Source organism: Vidua chalybeata, chromosome 1 (genome assembly GCF_026979565.1).
Source record: "Vidua chalybeata isolate OUT-0048 chromosome 1, bVidCha1 merged haplotype, whole genome shotgun sequence".
Taxonomy (NCBI): domain Eukaryota; kingdom Metazoa; phylum Chordata; class Aves; order Passeriformes; family Viduidae; genus Vidua; species Vidua chalybeata.
In genome coordinates this window covers 22,896,375-22,912,876 of record NC_071530.1, presented here as the reverse complement: position 1 = coordinate 22,912,876, position 16,502 = coordinate 22,896,375, and the positions used below count along the sequence as shown (strand labels likewise).

Here is a 16,502-nt window from a genome sequence, read left to right as displayed (position 1 = left end):
GGAGGAGAAAATACTGAACACACATATTGATAATATACAGTGTGAGCAAGCACTTGCTTATCTAATGCTATGATACACAAATAGACAAAGGGTCAAGGCAGCATACATTCACTGATTGAAATACATAATCAAGTATGAACAAGGTTAAGTCACACTTCCACATGAAAGTTGTGAAAAGTGAGTATTGTGTGTTTTGCCTGATTTTCTACCAGAATGATCAGTTTTCCATTTCAAGAGAAGTTGTAACAAGCCAGACTTCGTCCTCCATATGATGATATATTTAAATCAGACCTATTGGGTTGGTGTTTTGGTTTTTTTTTTTTGGTTTCTTGTTTTTTTTTTTTTTTTTTTTTTTTTCCCAGAATACTGGCTTTTCTATTACGTTGGCTAAATTCCAGTGTGCTATAAAGAGGTCCCTTGTCACATATATAACAAAATGGAAAGAGACACCAAACCATTAACATACTATTACAGACAGAAATGCAAAGAATTGTGCCCTGTGTAGTCAGCACTGCCTTGTAGATTTGATGAAGCTCATATTTGACTGAATCAGTGCCTAATCTTTTCAACATATTACTCTCTAGTGTCTGCCTGCTCCCAAGTACTTTTCATTCCTTAAAAATCTCTTGTTTACAACCATTTCCTTGTTTGGTTTTTGGAGAACAAAGAGGAAAAGAAAGGCTTTATTCCTTGGGTTAGGTCTAGATCACATATACAAAGGAGAAGAGAGATTCTGCTACACTTTATTCAATATGATGTTACAAGAAAACAACAGTTACAGCTGACAAACCATTACATCTTTCATAATACAGACAAATTACAAGGTGTAACAAATAATGCGACATTTATTTTACTGTACTGCTTACGATGCTGTTCTTCTGAAGTATATATATATTTAATTACATTAACTTTGTTTTCATGTACCAGCCCTCCCATTTTTTATTTGTTAAAAAAAGAATACCTCTTAGTGCACCATACAAAAATCCGCATGGAAGCTGGCAAGCAGGAATTTTGTATGCAGCACCATGGAAATGCATTTTGGGGGATGGGAATTATTAGTGCATCCTTTACTTTTAGAATTTTTGCTTATGTGAAAAATGCAAGGCAGTAACATACAATCACTCTACCTAAATGCTGGTAGGGAGAGTATTGTTATGCTCAGTAATGCAACCTACTTCTGTTTATAGGGGGTATCTGCATTTTACTCCTTAGTCTATACAGCCTAAACCTTTTATATAACAAAGATCACAAACCCAGTAATATTCACAGATGAATATTTTGTATATTCAGCTTTTTGTATGTTCATATATTGAGCATTGACTACACATTTGGTTGTGTGCACTGACACGGGACGTACATAACCCACCAACCCAAAGGGTATATATTTATTTATCTTGCTTTCTCTTCCCAGGAGTCTGAAGTGCAGAACTCCTATGCACCAAAGAGAAAGCAAAATCCCCTGTGCCTCTGTCTACTGCAGATTGAATTTTCACTGTTGTACTGATGACTTGTCCTAAGTTATGGTTCTGATTAAAAGTAAGAGTGAGAATTAAAAGGACCAAACTGATGTAGGACCCCATACAGTAGTGTAATGTCAGAACTATTGGAGTATCCTGTCTGGGGTGGTGACTGCTGGGTGTGGATTTGAGCTGATCTGAACCCAGCATGAGAGAAGACTGAGCAATCTCCAGCTGGTTGACTTATAAATTTAGTTCTGTGAACTTGAACTTTTAAGGACCCTCTGTATCATGCAGACCATATCTATCACCATCCTCCCTTCCCCATTCACTTAATATTAGATCCCACAGAGAGTTAGAACATGCCCTCCCACTTTTATTTGCCTGCTATACCTGCTGCCCTGTTGCTGCTCTCCCATCTTGCAGCAAAGCCACATGCTCTCAAGTATCACCAGGACAGATCTACTGGATCTCAGCCAAGTGGTAGGAAAAGGCAAGTTAAGCTGCTGCTGGCTACTGACTGAGCAAATCCCACAGTTTCTCCAGGACTGTGCCACAAAGACTATTGGTCACTGAAGCCAACTTCTGACTTCAACAAGATGACAACATTGACAATGTGAAACATCACGTTCCAGGCACTCACATCTGGAAGGCTGGGCTACTTCTTGTGTCTTTGAAGATTCTTTGGGGAACTGATTTCAGGATGACAGAAAAAGATCACTACTGATCTTTGCTGAAGCTGTCTCAAGAGAATTGATAGGGTTTAAACAGTCCATTCTGCAACACTGAGAAGAGCTGTGGTGAAAACAGCTGGAGAGGTAGGCAGCTCTCTGGGGGTCCTTACTGATGGGTGTCTAGCTAACTGTGCAGGTAAGGGCTCTGCTGGAAGGGAGAAGAGTGAAATAAGGCTGTAGTGTCAACTGTTAGTTCCCTGGGCAAAGGAGCTTCTACTATCTCAAAAAAACCCCTTGCTATTTCCCAGCAGATTTGATGTTACAGAAGATTAATTTGCAGTGCTCATGTGAAAAGCACCATCCTGCTGAGCCTAGGTTGCCTTTGTGCCAGGAGAATGTCCCCATGGCCCAGAGCCTCCATGCGAGAGCAGCAAAACCAAGCCACCACAGGCAGTTGGAGTGCCCGGAAAGTAGGTCACTCTTAATGATCAGTAGGTGAGATAACTTCATTACTGCTGAAGATTAAGTTGCTATTTAGAAGCCTAGATATTTATGAACTTTCATTCAGGCAGTTAATTGAGTTTGAAGAATTTTGGATCAACTTTATTTCAGTGGTTGCTGAGAAGTGGGAATTGGGCAGAGAGGATAATCTCACATGCACATGTGTGTTCACACACATATGCACACATACATACCTTGAGCAAATACTGTACATGAGTCACTATGGATAGCAATGTGCTAGGCTTGTGGGAACAATTGGGGAATTACTCTATATTAAACCTTCAGATGGTTAGTTGAGCAGTGTAATTGCTTGCCTTCAAATTTAAGCTGTCAAATAGAAGCATCTATGAAACTACCCTTATATTCCTAATCAAAATCTTTGTTACGTTTTCAAAAATTCTTCAGATTTTGCAGCAAGTTTTGTTTTTTTAAAAATAGCTAATTTTAATCATCAAACTGCACACAATTTAAGTAGCAAAGATAATGTATAAAAGACTTTTCTCTTACAAAAAAAAGGAAACATGAAACCCAAACAAACCACGTCTAAGGCAGTTTCAGTGTGTGATAAATTCAAAAGTTCAGTGGTCACTTTTCCCCCTAGAAACACAGGGGAAGAACTGTAGTAAGTTCTATGTATGATTGTGACTGAAAGTGGCTTTCAGATGGCTTTTAGCAGATCCTGAAACAGAGATGTCAGTAGGGAAAATTGTCTTTTAATGGCTGTGCAAATATTGAGAATATTTCCACGGTTCAGTTCTTTGAAAGTGTAGACTCCTGTCCTAGTTCATTAAGAGATCTTTTGTAGCTACTTGTGCATTCAAGGATTTGCCTTATTTGGTGTCTTTTTCTTATTAAACACTGCTGGAGTTTAATAAGATGGCAGTAGCATAAATCCTTTTCCCCTCCTTTTAAACACTGAAAGCTAACCAAAGCATTACCACACTTCCTTAAAATGTAATTCAATGCATCCAGCAAGCAAAGGATGTCAAAATTATGTGTAGAATAATATTGCCTAGCAAGTGCTTCTGTCCGAGCAGGACTATAACTCAACAGTGATTTTTGCACCATACCTTGCCCTTTCTGAATGCAAAGTTGTAAACAGAGCAGTTTTTCCACAATCCTGAACACAATGCTCACCCCAGCCAAAATGTAGCAGGGGCTTCCTTTTCTAAAATCACACACACAACTTAGTTTCTTGCAAAGTTTGCATTTGAATGATTCATTCAGAAAAGCTATCTAAAGACTAAGGATCATGTAGTGCCTTCCAATCAGCTCAGAATACCTATGGAAAATAACTCAAAAAATGCTTTGGTGTGGAACAGCAAATGGTCTGGGATGAGGAGAATTCTCCACCTTGCTTTGTACATGGCAAAATAACACAGCAAGATCTAATGGCTTGTTCAAATGAAGTTTTTCTGTACCTCAGTATCTGCCTTGAATTAAACAGAACAGTTTCATCATCTCTGTTTTCAAGAAAATACTCCAAAAAGTAACTAGTGTGAGGACAAATATAGAGATGTTAGCCAAGACCCATAAAAAAAGGAAAGATATATTCTTGAAGAGAATAAAACCATAAGGAACTCACTGAGTATCTGTCAGCTGCATACATCTCATCATTTTTGCTTTGTCTTTCTCACAGGCCTATTTTGAAAACTGGCATGCTACATAGCCTAAGCAGAGTAACCAAATTTAGAGTACCTAAGTAAACATGCAATTATTGCCATGTTTTTAAATGGATATGAATGGTCTGAGGGGATAATGATAAAAGAAATAACCCAACAACACTTGAGAAAGAGTGGCAAGTGCTGTAATTGTCAGCTGATCGGACAAGTTTGGCTTGCCCTGGGAAGAAATAGTCTTCCCATTGGTTGCAAAATATGCACAATTCTCAAAGAAAACACACGGTCTTTTATGCCACTGTTGGCTCTTTTTGTACAGTTGTTACTGAAGAAGTGTGAACACCAAATGTGTTGTCTGAAAGTATTTAAGACATTGCTGGTGAAAGCATAAAAATCCTTACAAAGATGCAGTGCTGCAGTGGAAAATCAAACAAAATCAAACACAAAAGACTGAAAGAGTACATGCCATGTATCAGTAAGCAAAAGCTTAATCTTCACATAGTTCTCTGAAATCACAAGGTATCCAAATGCGTGCAAGGGTTTTAAACAAATTGCAGGGAAAAACAGGGTCTTGCCAGCTTCAATTTTCTTTTGAATGAAATCCACCACAGAGACAGAAAGGAAACAGGCCGTGGTTCCTTCCTGGTGTCGGCCTCCTCATTAGGTTTTTGTTTCCCTCCTCCAACCTGGTAAATTTAATCCTGTAAGGAAACAATATAAATTATAATAAGCCTCATGAATTGCATTTTATTTTTTTCACGTGGTAAAAAGATAGGTTAGGCCAAAGCCAGTTATGAAGGTGCCAGCTCAGAGGGAAGGGCAGACTTCCAAAGCATGTTTAGAACTGGTACCTCAGGAAAATGAACTTAAAACACCAGTGTTTTCAGAGTGGTCACCTAAGTGAGGTATATTAATCCATCTTCATGTGTCTGTGCCCCAAGAGCTAATTTTCACAGGTAGCATTAGCATTGACATTCTCCATAGAAATTATAGACAGCCATAACCAGTCATCTCTTCTATAGGTGGTCACACCCCCTGAATGCAAAGGAATATTGCTAAAAATGCTGGCAGAGCTTCAGGAGTTTACAAGCTTTTTTTGCCCCTTTCTTTTTTTGCCCCCTTTCTCCCTAGTGATCTCCTCCATAACAATGCTTTTAACTAGTTTTTGAAAAGGTCTCCTCAGTTTTCCTTCCCGAGAGTTGTTCGGGGCACCCTGAGACAAATCAGAAACATTTCTGCAAATATAATCAGGTTATGGAGCTTCTTGGTGTGCTGTGTCTAAATGTATTTACCTTTATTTCAGTGTATTTCTATTACTAGGCAGATAATTGCAAACTCTCCTTTCACATACAAAAATAAACACTATCAATGGCTTCACTTATGTTGTCTTTCACTCTACTGATGAAAAAGCTCAAAGCAACGGCTGGATTTGCACGAAGGTATCCTGATGTTTTTGAGGTTTACACAAAACACGAGGCAGGCTGAGAATGTGGGACAGGAAAACAAAGTATCCAGTAACTGCAGGGAAGAGCCACGTGAAGGCTGAATGAAGGCTAGATGAACTGGATGAACTGAAGCCACTGAAAGGATTTTATAATTAACATACTTAACTCTTAATAAATTTCCAAGTAGAATTCTATGTCAAGTAATAAAGAGAGACTTCCTGAGAAATTCTGAAAATATATTTATTAAGTTCTCCAAGACTAGAACTACAGACCTGATACATTTTTAAAATGCTGTTGCAGGAAGACAGTCAGATGTGAAGGAATTTCATCCCTTAAAAAAAAGAATGCTGAAATATTCATTGAGCATGGAACTGGTTTGTATTAGCATGTCCTAAAACCATTTAAATCAAACTGGTTGCAGGTGCCAGTTAATCTAGTCTAGTCCTCATTTCAAAAGCAGGAGAAAAACAAGACATCGGTTTTGAACTGCAATTTCAAGCACAGCACTTTAATTGTGGCTTTCAACAAAACACCCAATGTCTATGTTCTTAAGTTCTTAAGTTCTATATCTTAAGTTCTGTAATTTCCAGGGTTCCTGTCATGATTCTTGAGAGCTCTTCTTCTATTCTTTAAGCACCAGAATACCTAATTGGATTAATGAAATCTTGTTATTAATCATCTTGGGCCCTCTTGGAGCTTGGTCTACCACCTCTAGATTCCTTCATGGGCTGTTTCCTAAATGTGTCTGGAGCTTGTGTGGACTGTCTATTCCACATGGAAGTCCCATTTTCCCCAAAGTCTAGAAGCTTGGCTGAAATGCCAATAAATCTTGTTTCAAGAAATACATTTGAGCTGATGCCTTTAGTTTACCTTCAAAAGCTTAAAAAGAAAAGCAATGTTTGGAACATGCAGAGATTCACAGCTGTGATGAAACACGAGTGATAATATTCCCCAAATTCCAGATTTCCCTTCCTTCATGAGCACTTTTCAGGGGTGTTCTTTTGGGAGCTTCTTCTTGGAAAGAAGCAACTAAACTCCCAAAGCTCCTTCCAATGCTGAGGTTGCGTTTGCCCCCACTGCCACCTACACTCCAGTTGTGGAAAGCAGGCTTGCAATTTGGAAGCTACATCTGCCCAGATCCAGAATGATTGTCCTGATTTCAGGCTAAGCCCAAATTACTGGAGTTCCAGAGACTGGAATAAGCAGCAGGGACATCTGAGACAGGTAATAAAATTATAAGGATAGCAAAGTCTCTGGATGCATGTTTTTCCAGTAGTTATCAAATTGCTCAGAGAGTCATTGCTCATTTGAGAATAACTACAATTTAATTACAGAGAACTTTTCATTTCTATCACTGGACCTTGGAACAGTAACTAAATGAGGTAAGTATCACACTTCTCCTAGGATGATGCTACAAATTCCTAGTAACAACACTACATTGTCTGGTTTCAAGTTTGGCTTTGTAGGCAAAGCTGATGACACATTCTCCAGGGCAGGGCCTGAGCTTGTGGAATGGGGAATACCTTCATTAGAAGCTTAGCTCTTCCAGAATCAAGCCTTAGAATATTAAGAGATTCTTTAGAAAGCAATAAACTGAGAGCTGCTACCTTATAACATGTGGGGGAAAAAAAAATCTTTGCACACTGGACTACTGCCAGCACCAATGCACACTGCAGGCAGAACACTGCAGTGTTCTACTAAAAAAGGGTAGCAGGAGTTACAGGTTTCCTGCTCTGGCTCAATATAAAGCAGATCACAGTTTTAAGATCACAACTCTACGAGCTCCAGCTTTGTTGGATCCTGCCATGCCAGGGCTGTAACTGGTTTCTTGTGAAGCTTAGTGACTATGTATGGTGGGCCAACACCACCCTCCACCTTCTGCACAGGCTCCAGATTTAGATTAGATCACTGGAAAAGAACATGATTTGATGCCAAATTTCACTAATGGTTCTGGCTGGGGAAAGCTAGAAGACACAGTACAACTGGAAGCAGGGAACAGTATGGTAGTCTCAGTCTGTGTGCAGTGCTGAAATGTGCAAGACGCCTGGTTTGGGAAGGCAGCCTGCATGACAGACCCACTGCTCACACCAGTGCCAGAATGTGCAGGTTGTTCTGAGGCTGAGCCCTCAGCTCTGCCTGCCTAGGTGTTTCTCCTGAGTATGAAATGAAACATGACAACAAATAGTGGTTAGGAATAGATAATGTTTGCATCTGAATCCCTGATTCTCGGAATGTGTATTGTCAATTCAAAAGTGGAGTCAACGGGCGAAGTCCCTTCCCCTGCCTCAGAGAGCTGTCGTGGAGTGCCAGCTTTCTCATATGCTGAACACAGATTTGCCACTTGTCAGAGAAGTGCTGTAATCACTGTGCACTTACTCTTCACATTTAATTTTGTTTAAAATGAGACATCAAACAGACAATTCTCCTAAACTGGAGAAAGAGGAGAGCATCTCTTTATCCACAGCAGAAAATCTACAATAAAAAAAACAGAAAATTTTAGACTGCTGTGAACCAATGTTCTTATTAAAAACATTGTTTCTTCAGAGTGGCTCTTTAAATGAAACATCAGTTGTTCACACAACAAAGACCCAAGGCAGGGCCCTCTACACAGTGTTGCCATTTCAGTTCCCAGATGGCTTTGTATTCCATGTTTGTATTTTAAAAGTTATATTTTAGAAATATTCTTGCTTAGAATTTATACATTTCCCTCGTCATACAAATCAAAGTTTTGCCTGGCGACTTGGCAGATTATGTTTATGGCCTCTGGTCACAGCTTTGCTTATAAAATTGTAAATGGTTAAATGGAATATTTACACTTGTGATTTCCCAAGAGCAAATAGGGTTCTTTCATATCTCCTTAAAAATCAAACCAAAACAAAAACCCCCAAACAAACAAGCAACAACAAACCCTGGAACATTCAAGACTGCCTTAAAAATGAACTTTTTCCACTACAGATCCTGGTACTTCTGGTTTTCACGACATCTCTACTAAACCTAATAGCTTTCTACAAGTAAGTTAATGATGTACTTGAAATATTAAGTGATCTACATGAAGTGACTCGTTTCTGTGTTTGCTACCTAGAGAAAACTTCTGCTGCATACATTCTGTTTGTCCCAGACCCCTAATGGGATAGAGTGTTAATCCACCTTAAAAACAGCAGAAGCCAACTTCAGAATGCAGTAGCTGTTGATGTAACAGAGGTTCTGGAAAGACATACCAAAGCCTGTAATTTAAACATTAATCATACTCTCAAGACATAATGCAGAGGAAGGTGATTAAATCCCAAATATTTTTCTTTATTTTAATTAGTGAAAGAAGGTCCTGTCCTGTAAAAATACCAGGTCAATACATATTCCTTTTGGCAGCATCAGCATCCTCCTCTAGGTACTTTTAATTTCTGTATAAATTATCACATCGGGTGGAGCTGTGCTCCTGCAGAGTCTTTAGCATGCAAAGCACACTCAGAGTGCAGGTCTATTTATGTGGCAGCTGATGCAGCAGTATTGTAAGAGTATTCCAGTTTTAAAATAAAAGTGTGAGCTGACAACTGGAGATACTGTATTTTTTATGAGCTAAAAAATGGAGCTATTTAAGATCATCAACAATAATACTCTTTCTGCTTCTCCCTCCACCACACATGCAGACACCACAGAAACTGTTCATCCTCTCTGAAAAAAAAAGTACAGTATTAACAGGTGATTCTCCCCAAACCTTTTATTCCTACCTTTGTTAGAGAAATAATTTTAAAAACCCCACCAAACATTAGCAATACTATTTGCACTCAGATAATATCTATGTGCAACTTGTTGCTATAAATATTAATTAATTGGATCACCAATACCCATAATGCAACTTTATTTTGACCTACATGCCCTATGAACTAGATATTTTTTGGATTCAATTTCCTTAAAACCAACTGTCAGCATCATGTGATGGAAGAGATGAAAAATGAAAATGAGCGTTCCTGCTGTGCAGGTGAGTGACCTGTGGGAGACAGCTCTGCCTGCTAGGATTTTTACACGTACCATCAGACACAGACCAATTGATTAGATCATCTTATACCTGCCACCAACTAGGCTCAAGAGACTAATTAGAGAGAGTACTGCCTGCGCAGGCACCCCATTGACACCTAATTTGCTCAGCCAAAGCCTTTGGGGAGAATGTATTATCTCTGCAGCTGCACTTCATGCATTTCTGATTTGAGGCATAAGCAAGGAGTACTTCTTCACTCTTTTGAGCAAACTGAGTATATAAGCCCTTAAGTGCTAAATACAAGCAGACAAATTAAATCTGGCCAGCTGCCATAAATCCTTTTTCCCCTTCAAATATATATACACATATACATGCATACATGTTTTAATTTTTATCTATGTCTATGATATATGTGCACAAATGCAAACATACAAAAAATGTGTATGTATGAGTCTGAATGTGTGTAGGAAGGATGGGTATATAAAGGCATTTCTATAAATATATACTTTAAAATATGTAATTGTCACACTGTATAGTGTGCCTTCCTTCACAGGGAAGTTTTACTTCTGTGAAATATAAAAGAAATGCATTTGTTCTTATATATGAAAAATAAATGATCTGCAGTATTGTTAGCTCAGGCTCAGAATTACCCCATGGACAAGGCTCAGTAGATTGATGCCTATAAAGCTGCTCTGCGTATCTTCAGAGGTGCTAGTTCAAAGATTATTTCTGTATACAGCCTAGCTTTGTTGGAAGCTTTTCTTCGATGGACTATACCTTGTTTGTGGTTTCCTGAGGTATACTATTCACTAAGGCTAAATATAAGGTTTCTTAAATTGCTTTCTGCTGGGCTTTAGTTTTATCTAGTTATCCATGCCCCAAAATACACAGGAGAGGCAAGACTTATGGCTGCTATTAAAAATTTATTCAGGAAAAAAAAAAAAAAAAGAAGAAAAATATACACACTAGAAAAAATATGATTTTTTGACAAACTGAGAAGGGTTTGAAGCAAATAATTTCAACTATAGGCTGGTTAGTGATTCCTAAACTCAGAAGTCTTGTAACACACAGGAACAGTGAATTTGCATCACTCCTGAAATAGCACTGAAGCCAAATATCTTCCCATTTGTCTACAAAGCAACTTTCAGGAGCTGAATAAGGCTGAATTATTGCAGTTTAATTTCAGTTTCTGTCAAAGCCCATGTTGACAAGGTTAGTTTATAGTGTCAACTCAGGATCCTGCACCCCCAGGACTAAAGAAGGAAAGAAGCCGTAGCAAAATATGTACAAGTTATGTGTGCGGCCAAAATATCAGGTGTAATCTCCTTTGCAAAACACACTATAAATGTGACTTCCAGTCTTGTTCCTAGGATGGGGCATAACTCAATACAGAGAGAATATCCTCACCTTTCCCCCCTCACACAGGCCACATCTTTACCAGTTCACTTAATATTTCTTTAGCTATTTAATAATTTAATGTTTAAAAGACACCTCTAGATTATCTTGGCCATTGTTGACTACTGCTTTTTCACAGATGCAGCACTGTACAGGATATTTATACATTATAATTATAAGTGCTATGAGTACTTAGCAGTAAACCATATTTGACAAATAAGTAGCACAGGATTAACTGGTTAATTTCTTCTGTTTTCTTCTCTTGTGTCTTAGTTACTGCACTGGTATTCTTATACACAAGGGATTTCCCAGACTCTATTTAAAGTGATGAAAATTGCTGTATATTCTTCACAGTTCTAACATATAAATCATAATACAGATCCTTATGGATATATTGCTGTGTTACGAATTCCTCTCTCCACAAAGAATTTTTCACAGATTGACTTTGCCTCTAAGCAGAGCCCTGCAACTCTAAATAGATTTGTGTGTGGGAGTTGACTGCAATTTCAGGGTGGGTGAGAAGAGATGACCCTAAAAGAAGTGAGTGCTAGACAAGGACTGTAAGCTAGTAAGAAAATAAAAAACCAGAATAGTAATACAATTATAAACTAAATTATTTTATGAGCATACTTTAAATAAGTTACATAACCTTTGAAGGATGAGATGTCTATGGCACTGTAGATATGAGGCTGGAAAATAGAAACCAAGACTTTGGCTTTGCTGCTGAATGTAACTGTAGGCAAGTCATTTCATCCCACTGCAATGTGTTTTGTAACAAGGGCCCTGGTTTATGTCCCAGCCTCTGGGTTTAGAGTGTCTCCAAAATTAGTGCCCTGTTTTAGCTGGAGCCACCAATAGTTCAAATTATATAAATACAGTTGAATTTATCAAAAATGCAATATTAGAACAGTTGCAACATTGGCAGTACTTGAAATCTTTACTTGGACTGTACCTTTACTTGTACCTTTATGCACAGTACGAGTTCAAAATGAAAGTCCTGCATCACCTGACTTAGTGAATGTGTACTCAATAGTCCAGTGTGGGAGGTTGATTCTGAAAAGCCAAAACTTAACCTTAAATTACACACCAGCTGCTAAGTAGCATATATACATATCAATAATTGCATACCAACCGTGCATAATTTGCACACAGGTCTCTACAAAACATTATCATTAATTCCTTCATAGTGTGTCTTGTGAGGACAAAAAAGAATACAAGCCAGATCTTTACTGTAATATATTTTATTCACAATATTAATTTCCAATGTTATTTGATCATGTGATTGGTTTCACAGTTGGTCTGTAGGTATACTTTTAACTTTTGAGTGGCTGTGGTAACTTCCAAATTAGTTTTCTACAAGTCTTTCAGCAAAATTCTTTCCTACCCTAGCTGCCCACAGCTGAAGCTTTTTCTTTGAGTTGAGAACAAAGTCCACAAAGCCCTTCACAATTACCATTTGAATAAGGCTTCACATGAAAAATGGCCAGGACTGAATCTACTACATGTCTTCTAGTTTTTGAGAATAAAGCACAGCCCTCTGTGAGTGAGCTCTGGGAAAACTAGTACTTCAGATGAAGATACTACAAAAATAGCAGTGTTATTGAGCCTAATATAGTTTGCATGCAAAGCCATGGAACCCTTACTAAAAACAAAAACACAAATTGAGGATTTTGGTACACATCAAGAACAGAAAAATATTAGTGCTAGTTGTTTGCAAGAATATACTTCTCAAACCTGACAAACATCAAAATCCCTACAACTTCTAACCTTTTTCTGTCTGATTAACATGATATGTCTAAATTGCTATGCTCCTCACCCTGATAACTTGCAAAAAAAACTGCCAAAGAGGAATTGACTGAACGTGAATTGGAGAAATGCTGGATCTATAATGAGAGAACCTACAAATTTTGGCAGTGTTTGACAAAATGAGATCCTTATCTCAGTGGTAGCACTCAGCTCTCATCTCTGAAACAGTTAAGTAAATGCTAAATGCTATGCCTGAACAAAATTTGTAGTTACCTTAATTAAAATATCTGAAAGAAAAAAAAAAAGAAAAAAAAAAAGAAAGAAAAGTCTATCTGTTACAGTTGTATATAACAGAACTCAGAAAGGAAATACCTGTTGGAAGATTATATAAAGGCATTAATGCCCTGATTAACAGGTTTGTTACTGGTTTGAACCTGTCTCTGGAGAAAAGGAGCTCCAGAACGGCTGCTGAGAGATCTGCTCATTGCTAAACTCTCTTGTAGAGCTGAACAGTCAAGGGATGGGAGATTCAACTACAAGCAGCTGGGTGTGAGTGAGCTTAGCTGTGGTACCCTTCTACCATGTCTCACCTTTGTGGCAGAGCTAGCTTAAGAAATTCCCACTGCTGCAAACCTAATTCCTTGTTCCTGACCTGCCACTTGTGCCCCCATCACTCGTATTGCAAAATTTTCTGTGGAACTCTCTGTACACTGTATCACTAAAGTATCAGAAGTGACATTTTTATGTAGAACTTCTTAATGAAGTGATCCAATTAACACCAAACTACCAACTAGCTTCATCAGAGCTAATAGGATTGAAAACTGGTGAGGGAGCAAGAAGGAGCTGACTGGATAGAGCTAGACAGAAATTTATCACACTCTTCTTATTTGCAAAGACAAAATGATGGAATAACATCCTTATTTTTAATCAGCAGCATTCCCCAGTGCATTACAAAGAACAAGGCTTCATTCTAAAATCTGAAGCCACCTCCCAACTCACAAATGGCTAATTATTTTCAGGTATCTGGAAGCACTGTGAAATCTGCCTTAGCCAGCCACTTAGAGGAGCAGACAGAAGTTGTCACATAATGACCTACTAATTAAAAAGGAAGAAAACCATACTCAAAAGATCTGGGAATACCCATAAGATGACCTAATAAGGATAATCTCCAGTACATGTTTCTAGGGAGCAGCAAACAAGAGAAGGCTGAGAGCCCATGCCTCTGACTGGAAGTTCTTTGTATTTTATTTGGTTGGTTTTATTTATTTTAGCAGCAAAAATATGTTGGCCTGCCAACATATCAAGAAGATGTTTAACAGTTTGTGAAGCTTCAAGTCATATTTAACCAGAATTCAGAGAATTCAGACAGGATAGAAAAGCATGTGATTCTTTATAGGTCACTATGTAGCTTTGAATGAAGAATATAACCCTAGAGTTCAGGGACAGCCGATCAATTGTGCCCTCCAAATACCACAAATGAAACTTACTGACTGCCAGTATCAGGAATGATGGTAGCTGCTATTAACAGTGCTATTTATCAGCTCAAACCTAAGCACATTTATTTATTTATTTATTTATATTATCTGCAACACAACAGCTGACCAACTCAAAACCCAAATTAGATGATGTGTTTGATCATCTCCTTCCACTCCTCCCCATCTAACATAACAAGAAGTACATATCTTCAAAGAACTTAATCAGAAATTTATTCTTGCTTTTCCCTGTCATGGCTTTTATCCCCAAAATGAAGTCTGCTGGACAAAATGACATATGAAAGACTAAATAATTGCCAGATGACTCATTAGCATTTACCTCCTCCCAAAAAACGAAACCCTGCCTCACTGAAAAAAATAAAGTATCTGCAGGTACTTTAAAATAGGGCATTTTGTATACATGTGATTGTTCATATTATTAGTCAAGTTGCTTCTTGAAAGCCAAGTATTCTTGGAACAAATTTGATGCTGCTGGTTTAATCAATGCAGAGTAGCTGTGGGATAGTCTAGAGATGGGTGTGGACCATTTTGCTCTAACAAAGATTCCTTGGAATTTAAAAATGCCTCTGCAAGGGATCACAACACTATAAACTACCTCAGACCCCACAGATAAATGCTAAGCAGTAAGAAAACAATGTGTGAATGTTTATCACTACCACAATCATTCTAGTAGCCTGCAAGTACCTACAGGCAGCTTGGAATTAAGTTACATATTTTTTTTTTTCTTTGAGAAGACAGGGTGAGTGTTCAGGTGCAGAAGAAAGAAAAAAAGAGGGATGGGTAAACAAAAGAAAAAAAAATGCATTTTTATGTCCATTTGTGTTCTTCCTTAGAAAGTACTTTTCAAACCAGCAAGGAATTTTTAATCTGGAATGTGGAGTTATGAATGCCTTTGTTTTTAGCTTGACAGAACAGATATTATTACAGCTGCAATTGGGGTAATAAAGATCCTTCTAGCTAAACACCATCTGGTTATGCATTCTGTTTGTTGCTGTGACTTTTGAGAGACTGAGCATCATGGCAAAGTAGTCATGTAAATTAAAATGCATTTTTTAGGACAGCACTGCAACACTTAAGCACATATAAATTAGATAGAAAGCAGACCTCACACGCTGAAGCAGAAGGATCTTTCCCATTATTATAGTATATTATATTAATGGCAAGTTTAAGTAATAGATGTATTTAAATTTTGGAATACATTTCCAAATATTATTATGTCCTAAACTCTTATTCTATGTGCCCACCCATACCATGAATGCCATACAATGGTATTTATTGACAGAGATATCAGGAAGTCTTTGCAGTTGACATTTTCAAGCGTCAGTTGTTTCGCAGCCTAAGAGTTCTTAAGACTGGAATGGAACAGAGGAGAAAAAAAATCCCAGTTTAGGAAATGCAATGGTGTCTTTATGCGATATTGCTTGTCTTCATGCTCATTCCCTAGAGAGTGGGCTGATACTTGCTGAATACTGCTATGCAGTCCTTTCACCTATACAGCTCCCACTTGGGATTTTTGCTGAAAATCTGTGACATTAGAAATAGTTACTGGCAGCTTCAGACCAGCTGCTTTCTTCCCTGCCAGTTCCATTTTTACATACAAAACCATATGGAGCACTGAAACAGAAATATTTCCCCAGTGCAGTCTCTGTGGCATTAAATGGAAAAAATGTTCCAGAATTAGCACCTCTACAGAGCAGCACTACAGCTATGAGGATATTCTATCTAGTACATAAGGAGATCACAAAGCAGCTCAGTGATTTTATTTCTTAGAGTTCCCACTCTAGCTGGGGTAGGAGCCTTTTCCACATGTATGACTAAGATGTTCAGATATTATGCATGGTTTGGGAAATCCAGCATGAGGTTCCTCTCACAGATACAACTTTTAGAAACCAAGCAGGATCTACATTCTTTGAAAACCAGACCTCCTTCAGATATTACAGAGGCTTCTCCTTTCCCTTTTGCTTTTTTAAAGACTTAAAAATGTTTTTAAAAACCAGTCTCACGCACTAGAGAGGCTTGTGGCAGAAATAGTAGATGTCAAATCAGGTGCAACATACTGTGCATTTTGTGGTATGCAAAGACAGGGATCATGGTAAGATGGAATACTAAAGGCTTTTCTTTCCAAAGTTCTATAAGCATTGGTTTTCTTGTAACTGCAAGAAACACTTAATCTTTTTTTGAAGCTCCATTATAAAAGTA

The 16,502-nt window shown here is 38.0% G+C and overlaps 1 protein-coding gene across 1 annotated transcript in view; it reads right to left on the bottom strand.

Moving 5' to 3' along the window:
- Window positions 1-727: 727 nt before the first annotated feature.
- CDK14 (cyclin dependent kinase 14) overlaps window positions 728-16,502 on the bottom strand; it is a 318,431-nt gene continuing 302,656 nt past the window's right edge. Inside the window, exon 15 of the mRNA XM_053941947.1 lies at window positions 728-4,952. The gene's annotated coding sequence lies outside the window, so the exon portion shown is untranslated. The remainder of the gene's footprint in view (window positions 4,953-16,502) is intronic.